This window comes from Borostomias antarcticus (genome assembly GCF_949987555.1).
Source record: "Borostomias antarcticus genome assembly, chromosome: 5".
In the NCBI taxonomy this organism is placed as follows: Eukaryota; Metazoa; Chordata; class Actinopteri; order Stomiiformes; family Stomiidae; genus Borostomias; species Borostomias antarcticus.
Window position 1 is genome coordinate 16,664,554 of NC_140238.1, and position 8,955 is coordinate 16,673,508.

An 8,955-nucleotide genomic window follows, 5' to 3' on the forward strand; every position below is an offset into this window, starting at 1 on the left:
ACATTAAAACGCAGGGCTGTGAGATGATGGATCTCTGTTCACTAAAGTTGAACGTTACAAATTAGGCCCACATGCACTTTACCTTTCCTTTTCCCGACGTGTAGCCTATACATAGCAGATTATCTATTGAAATTGATCTATGTCTACATACGATGTAAACGTAGATGCGGTAAAGTCTACTCGTGTTCAATTAATGATAGAGGTAGGGCCTTATAGGGTCAGGTCTACAGGAAGCAGTTGCATAAAGCGAGCTTCCCATTATTGATTCTTCATTATAGACTTAAAAGCGCGAGATGAAAAGCACAGCGGCTTCTTAAAAGGAAGTGATTTGCTTCCTTACACTACTTTAGCACAAAGCACCCTCTCTTTCAACCTGCGGATTATGACCAGCTCTGCAAACTTTCCAACCTCATTTCCATCATTTGGAAGTACAAGAGAGCGTTCCCTGGGCCCTAAGTAACTGTTAAAACACATTTAAACAGTAAAGAGAACCGCAACTCCCTTTGACTTCAGAGCGTTTTATTTATTCGCTTTAGCTGACACCAGAATGCTTAATGCACAAGGCAAACACGACGTTTCTCGACCCAGCCTGAACAATACGAGTGTGTCTGATGCGTCACCGACCGGACCACCCACCCCAGCCTCGTATTTGTATCTCACAACAGTCATACACAACGCTGCCCTCCCCCAGGATCCTGCCCTACACATCTGGGTCATCAACGTGCATGGGAATTATCTTAAATCCCTTCGTTTTATACATTGATAGCGCATAGTGTCACAGAAACCAAACTCCAATTCAATCCAATGTTAATTTGGGGTGATAAAATGATGATGACTTATCATACAACAAGACGGTTTGATAAATAAATAAAAACAATAAAAAATAAAAGCTTTACTGCCCAAAGTATGTCAACTGCTTGGGCAAAGTCAAGACAGTCCTACTCTTCATGTGTATTGGAGCCAGACAAGGAATACACTCTGCCCATTGTCCAAGTGCCCTCTTTTCATAGTCATGATCCTGAGAGGGGAGAGAGATTGAGTGGGGTCCCTCCTCTCCAATAGAACATGTCTTGTCAAAGGAGCCTCAGCTCCCAGTAAACCTACAGTAGGAGTCATAGTGAATTTATGATACTATTGATACTAGGACCCTCTGAATCTAACTTTCATCTCGTTTTAACTCTAAATCTACAGGAATGAATTCAGTCTCATAATAGGTGACATTCAGTTAAAAGTATGTTTCACTTTGCAGTTACCTTTCCTTAATTTAGTTTAATTTAGACAGGGAAAAGACTGCTAAGAAATAACTGATACATTTGTGGATGTGTCCACCTTGAACCTAATTTTGGAGTTCAAATCAGAAAACATATATTTGATCGGAAGCATTATTGCTATAACTAGCCAATCATAATTTACAGTGTAGGCTACAATACAGTGTTCTTGTTTTCTGATTTGCATTCACGAGATTCACAAATTGTATTTCCCATGAACATCGCACAAAATGCTGTACTCTGCACTGGTCTGACTAGATAGGCCAAGTTGCCAAGTGATTGAATGAAACAAAGCATGGAGAAACACTGTCATCATTATTATTATTGAGGTGAAAGGGGCTAGTTTTGTCACCTGGTTGACACATTTAACAAGCACTGTAATCTCTGCCTTTTTTTCCACACACACCTATCACTAATGAGTTTATGAAGCCTTTTACAGAATGTCCCAGAATGCCCTGCCTCTGTCACCTTGTTACTGTGAACATGGGGTCATTATGTTGTAACAATAAGGCTATCAATGGGTATTGGTGCTCACCTTGACTATGAAGAGCAGCACTATGAATGGCCAGGTAAGTCCTGTCTGGGTCCAATACACATCCAGCCCAAGCCCAGCAGAACAGAATTCACAGTCCCTTAAAAGAAACAGTACTGCAAAGATTTGTAATAAAGATCATTTTAGGTGGTCCTAATCATGACATGAAGCATGCAATATGTTAAAGGACAATGCTCGTTTTTGACAACCTGGACCTTATTTACGACATATTATAAGACATTTGACTCACCGATATCACTTTGGTGTAGTTCGGAGGCATGTAGAAGAAATGTAAAATCCAGCGCGAGCCAGTATATGCATGTAATGGCGGTGGTGGGGGCAATGCCATTTTTGACAACCTGGACCTTATTTACGACATATTATAAGACGTTTGACTCACCGAGATCACTTTGGTGTAGTTCGGAGGCATGTAGAACAAATTTAAAATCCAGCGCGAGCCAGTATATCCATGTAATGGCGGTGGTGGGGGCACCGAGAATGCAGTTTCTAAAAATCTATTTTCTGCCACGAAATGGTTGTTTTTATCAATCTGTCTTTATGAATCGCTAGTTGTGCTTACATAGAGCGTATGCCTGTTGTGGTTTTTCACATGCCTCTGTAATATGATCTTTAGAAACATCTTTAGACACGAAATAGCTTCCTCACTTGCTCCAGCACGCATGCGCACAGCGTGCTGGAGCAACGATTGCGCGCTGTGCGCATGCGTGCTGGAGCAAGTGGGGAAGCTATTTTGTTTCGAAAGACGTTTCTAAAGATCATATTACAGAGGCATGTGAACAACCACAACAGGCATACGCTCTATGTAAGCACAACTAGCGATTCATAAAGACAGATTGATGAAAACAACCGTTTCGCGGCAGAAAATAGATTTTTAGAAACTGCATCCTCGGTGCCCCCACCACCGCCATTACATGGATATACTGGCTCGCGCTGGATTTTAAATTTGTTCTACATGCCTCCGAACTACACCAAAGTGATCTCGGTGAGTCAAACGTCTTATAATATGTCGTAAATAAGGTCCAGGTTGTCAAAAACGAGCATTGTCCTTTAAGGAAAACATACTTAACAGCAGTACGTGCGTACCATACAGGACTTCAGCAGGCATTGTGTATTTTAAACAATACCCAACACCAACAATCAGACAGAAGATGTACTTAACTGCATACAACTGTTAATATATGCAAGTTGTGTACTAATGAGAAGTGTGCAACCATGTGGGAGAGTGCATGAATCTTGGCTGATGTCTCCAAGTGGTCATAGTGGTTGAGGTCAAGGGTTAGGGGTCATTTCAATGTACTGTAGAAGGTGAACAGATATCCCAGCTCACCAAGGGATTCCTGAATAGTTTTGATCCAGAGATGGGAACTGACTGCTCACGTTTGACCTCAAACCCGTTTGCCTGTGGCAGGGCCTGGGTTACTGTCAGCCTGGATGTCTCTAGGCAGGCCAAGGAAGCATTAGCATTCACACTGGTGCTGTGAATCGCTACTGTTTGAGCCGTTCTCCACCGGGGATAATTGTGGCATTTATGGAGAAAGTCCTGCAGGGTGCCCCATCCACCCATTGAGCTGTCCCGGTCATTACCAAGTTAATGAGGGATTATTCTCTCTCTGAACAGTGCCAGTTCAGATGGCTGGCCCGACGGCCTCGTCTCTGGGACAGGGAACCGGTGTGTATTCCCTTCGTCTGGCGCTCCATGGAACATATCACGCCTGATCACTTTTTATAGAGTGAGGTTGTACTGTAGCCTCAGGGTTGACATTGTGAACAGCCATTATCCATAGATCTACAATATATGGACAAAAGTATTGGGCCACCTACACATTACACCTACAGGAGCTTTTATGACATCAGTTTCTAAATGTATAGGCATTAATATGGAGTTGGTCCCCCCTTTGCAGCTATAAGAGCTTCCACTCTTCTGGGAAGGCTTTCTACAAGATTTTGGAGTGTATCTGTGTGCTCTTCTTTGTCCAGAAGAGCATTTGTGAGGTCAGACACTGATGTTGGATGAGAGGGCTTAGTTTGCAATCTCCATTCTAGTTCATCTCAAAGGTGTTCGATGGGGTTGAGGTCAGGGCTGTGTGCGGGCCAGTCAAGTTCTTCCAAACCAACCTCACCCAACCATGCCTTTATGGACCTTGCTTTGTGCACTAGGGCAAAGTCATGTTGGAGCAGAAAAGGGCCTTCCCCAAACTGTTCTCACAAAGTTGGAAGCATAGAATTGTCCAAAATGTCTTGGTATATGAAGCATTAACATTTCCCTTCACTGGAACTAAGGGGCCTAGGACAACCCCAGAAAAACAACCCCAAACCATTATCCCTCCTCCACCAAACTTCACAGTTGGCACAAGGCAGTCAGGCAGGTAACGTTCTCCTGGCATTCGCCAAACCCAGACTCGTCCAGACTGCCAGATAGAGAAGCGTGATTCGTCACTCTACAGAACACGTTTCCACTGCTCCATAGTCCAGTGGCGGCGTGCTTTACACCACTCAGGCATTGCGCTTGGTGATGTAAGGTGTAAGGTTTGTATACAGCTGCTCGTCCATGGAAACCCATGTTATTAAGCTCCTGGCGCACAGTTTTTGTGCTGATGTTAAAGCCAGAGGAGGTTTGGAACTCTGCAGTTATTGAGTCAGTAGAGCGTTGCCGATTTTTACGCACTATGCGCCTCATCACTCGGTGACCCCGTTCTGTAACATTACGTGGTCTTTAGTCTCACCTAGCCAGATCTATCTCCACACTTCATTTACGCTGTGCCAGTGCCGGAGACAGGTCTGGCTGGACATATTACCATTCTGCAATAAGGGGGGGGGGAAACGCATTATTTCTTTAAACCAATCACAGTCGTCTTGGGCGGAGCCAGCCCCGGACGCAGCGACGGTGCTCTTGCAAAATAGTCTGGATCGAATCTGATTGGTGCCGAAAGAATCTCTCGGCCCGAATCAGATTAATTTGCGTCGCCAGTCTCGGCACTGATTGGGCAGTGTGACAATGAATGACAAGGTTTATTGCCAAAACCTACATCCGTTGAGTCAGACTACGTGGTCTTCTACTTCGTGGCTGAGTTGCTGTGGTTCTAAACGCTTCCACTTTGAAATAATACCACTTACAGTTCATTGTGGAATATCTAGGAGGGAATTACATCACAAACTGACTTGTTGCAACAGTGGCATCCTATTACAGTACCACGCTGGAATTCAGTGAGCTCTTTAGAACGATCCATTCTTTCACAAATGTTTGTAGAGGCAGAGTGCATGGCTAGGCGCTTGCTTTTATACACCTGTGGCAATGGGACTCAATGAAAAACCTGAATTCAGTGATTAAGAGGTGTGTCATAATACTTTTGTCCATATAGTGTATATTGTATATTTAATCTGTACCCATTTGGTATGTGCACTGTATGAAGGCTGTGTATGAAGAACTTGTCTGTTCTGTCCATGTCTGTCTGTTCTGTGTGTGTGTGTGTGTGTGTGTGTGTGTGTGTCTGTGTCTGTTCTGTGTGTGTCTGTTCTGTGTCTGTGTCTGTTCTGTGTGTGTCTGTTCTGTGTGTGACTGTGTCTGTCTGTTCTGTGTGTCTGTTCTGTGTGTGTCTGTGTGTGTCTGTTCTGTGTGTGTCTGTCTTTTCTGTGTGTTTGTATCTGTTTTGTCCGTGCCCGTGTCCATACAACTCATAACAAATTCCTTGTAGAAGTTATTGCTATGCATTATTACATTTTCCTAAATAAAATTAATTTACTCCTATAATAGGCTACTTGAAACAACTCCCCTTCTTAAAAACTCAGTAAAGATCAGCTGGTCTGATTCGGCAGAAAGTGACAGCAGTGCCAGGTGTCAATTGACAAAGGAATATGGATCATCCAGACACCTTCTCTGATTATTTTGGTTTAAAAAAACATTAAAACCATAAACTAAAAAAACAATGTCTGCTGAAGTCTTGTATGGCTGCATGGGGTCATCGTGGCACTGGACTGGAGCGTATCCTGCCACTGGGAACTACTTTTTACTGGTACATCGCCCTCAATTTGAGAAGTGCTCATCCAAACAACTGCACCAGGACACTGCACTTCCTTCAACTCTGAGCAACACACCTGCCTGCCGCATCAACTATCTTTCATACAGTGCCGGGCTCTTGAGATAATCATGCTGCAGACAGACATACATTTATAGAAATGTGGCATTATTGTTAGATTTACACAATAATTTCCCATCAATAAAGTATCTCTCTCTCTCTCTCTCTCTCTCTCTCTATATATATATATATATATATATATATATCTGTCTGTCTGCCAGCCTGCCTGCCTGCCGGCCAGCCTACGTACCTACCTACCTACCTACCTACCTACCTACCTACCTACCTACCTACCTCCCTCCCTCCCTCCCTTCCTTCCTTCCTCCCTACCTACCTACCTTCCTCCCTCCCTACCTACCTACCTCCCTCCCTTCCTCCCTACTTTCCTCCCTACCTTCCTCCCTCCCTTCCTTCCTTCCTACCTACCTACCTACCTACCTACCTACCTACCTACCTACCTACCTACCTACCTACCTACCTACCTACCTACCTACCTACCTACCTACCTACCTACCTACCTACCTACCTACCTACCTACCTACCTCCTTCCTTCCTACCTACCTACCAACCTACCTACCTCCTACCTTCCTACCTACGTACCTACCTACCGACCTCCTACCTTCCTTCCTACCTACCTACCTACCTACCTACCTACCTACCTACCTACCTACCTACCAACCTACCTACCTACCTACCTACCTACCTACCCAACTACCCGTCTGTCTGTCTGTCTGTCTGTCTGTCTGTCTGTCTGTCTGTCTGTCTGTCTGTCTGTCTGTCTGTCTGTCTGTCTGTCTGTCTGTCTGTCTGTCTGTCTGTCTGTCTGTCTGTCTGTCTGTCTGTCTGTCTGTCTGTCTATCTATCTATCTATCTATCTATCTATCTATCTATCTATCTATCTATCTATCTATCTATCTATCTATCTATCTATCTATCTATCTATCTATCTATCTATCTATCTATCTATCTATCTATCTATCTATCTATCTATCTATCTATCTATCTATCTATCTATCTAATCTAATCTCATTGCTCCCATACTGACAACTCTCTGATAGTCAGTCCATAATGTCAAGTCAAGTGAAGTCACCTTATGATCACATTACTGTGCAGGAGTGTACAGTGAGTGAAATTCCTAATGGAAGTATGAGAAGTAGATTGAGAAATTGAGATGCAATGGATGAAATAAACTGGAACTGACAGCATTTCTATCAAATTTGATCAAACCACCATGGGAAAACTCCTGGTAAATAGGGCTGATTATGCACACAAATACAGTCCGAGAGCCTATAGCTTTTAAACCGATGAAAAGTTTTTTTGTTTAAAAAAAATAAAAAGACACACAATAACCCTGAAAATGTAAATTGTGGATGGAACTGTGCCCTAAATCTATAAAAACCAGTTAGTGGAAGTGTGAATCTCTGGATAACCTGGTTTGAATGGCCTCCTCCCAGGTGGTCTGGGGATATATGGAGACACCCTGTAATGGAGGTGAGAATTGGCGGGCTGGACTTTAACACTTGAACTCTGTTTACACTTCCTGTGGGTGCCATGGCCTGTCCATAAACCATCGTTGCTTAGGGGGCCTACTCCATTGTGAGGAGAGAGAGAGCACCCTGGCGATGAGGGCTGAATGCAATCTTGTTTTTGACAGTGATTATTGGGAGAGGCCATTTCCTCTCTTCACATTCTCTGTTTGCTTATGTTGTTGTCACATTTCCTTAATCACCCTTCCCCGGGATGCTTAGAGGAAAATTATTCCCTGCATATTCAACTTGACTCCTACAGTATGTCAGCCCAGGAAGGCATAGAGTGATACATCTTCCCTTCCGCGCTTCTATAGACAATGATCTAACGCAAATACATGTTTTGGAGACTAAAATGGAGGATATTTTGGAATCCCAATTTATGACATATATTCATATTACTATCCAAATACTACCCAACCATTGTGTAAGCATACCTAAGCTCTCTCTATCTATCTCACCCCTTGAATTGTTAGTTGGTAATGACAACACAACTGTGTACCCTTATACACAGAGGGTATTACACAGGGCTTGTATTCTCGATCAACAGAGACTTGCAGGAATCAAGGTGTGATTGTCTCTCTTTCTCTCTCTCTCTCTTTGAATGTATGTATCTCTCTCCCTCTCTCTCTTTCACCCACACTGTTTGAAGGACACACCTGTGTGACACCTTGATGGAGAAACTACGAAAGATGACAATTACTCAATAGAAAGTCAAATAATGTAATCTCGTCACCTCTTTACAATGATACACAATGCATCATTTTCACTGATGCATAGATGCATTTCCCGGTACACTTGTGTGTATGCACCTGTACAGTGATTGAAGATAATATCACAGTTATCATAAGATGCACTGGCTGCTGCTGGCTGCTGAGTTTCCCCTCAAGACACTTAAAACACGACAAGCCCACCAGCAGCAGATCAAAGGAGCGGTCTCCATGGAGAAGTCACAAACAAAGACAGATATCCTGACTTTCTGGACCATGATGGACTCTTGTTCAGAGAATGAGTGGTGTTGAAGCAGTAATCAGAGCAGACAGACAGACCTAATAATACCATTATAGCTCATTTCCCTGGCTCTTTTAAGTTATGAAAGGAATCAGACAATGGCTCATTTGTGATTTATAGGAGGAGAATTGTGATCACTTCAAACAAGACCACACAAGCTGAGATGTCTAAATTAGATATATTAGACCTCTGGCGACATCTAGTGGCTACACTTAGCAAAAGATGCACGTCGTGGGGCGCCCTGGTAGCTCAATGGGCTGGGGCGCAGTGTTTTCTGCAGCAGCGTGGGTTCGAATCCGGCCCACGCCCTTTGCTGCATGTCTTCCCCCCTCTCTCTCTCTCTCCCACCTTTCCTGTCTGTCACCTACACTGTCCTATCCCAATAAAGCAGAAATGCCCTAAAAAATATCTTAAAAAAAAGATGCACGTCATCATCCAGTTGGAGGTGTATGTCGGATAGTGGTTTAGCACATATTGTGTCCTACACTCCATTTCCAGGATGTTTACAGTACCACTGTACCAGA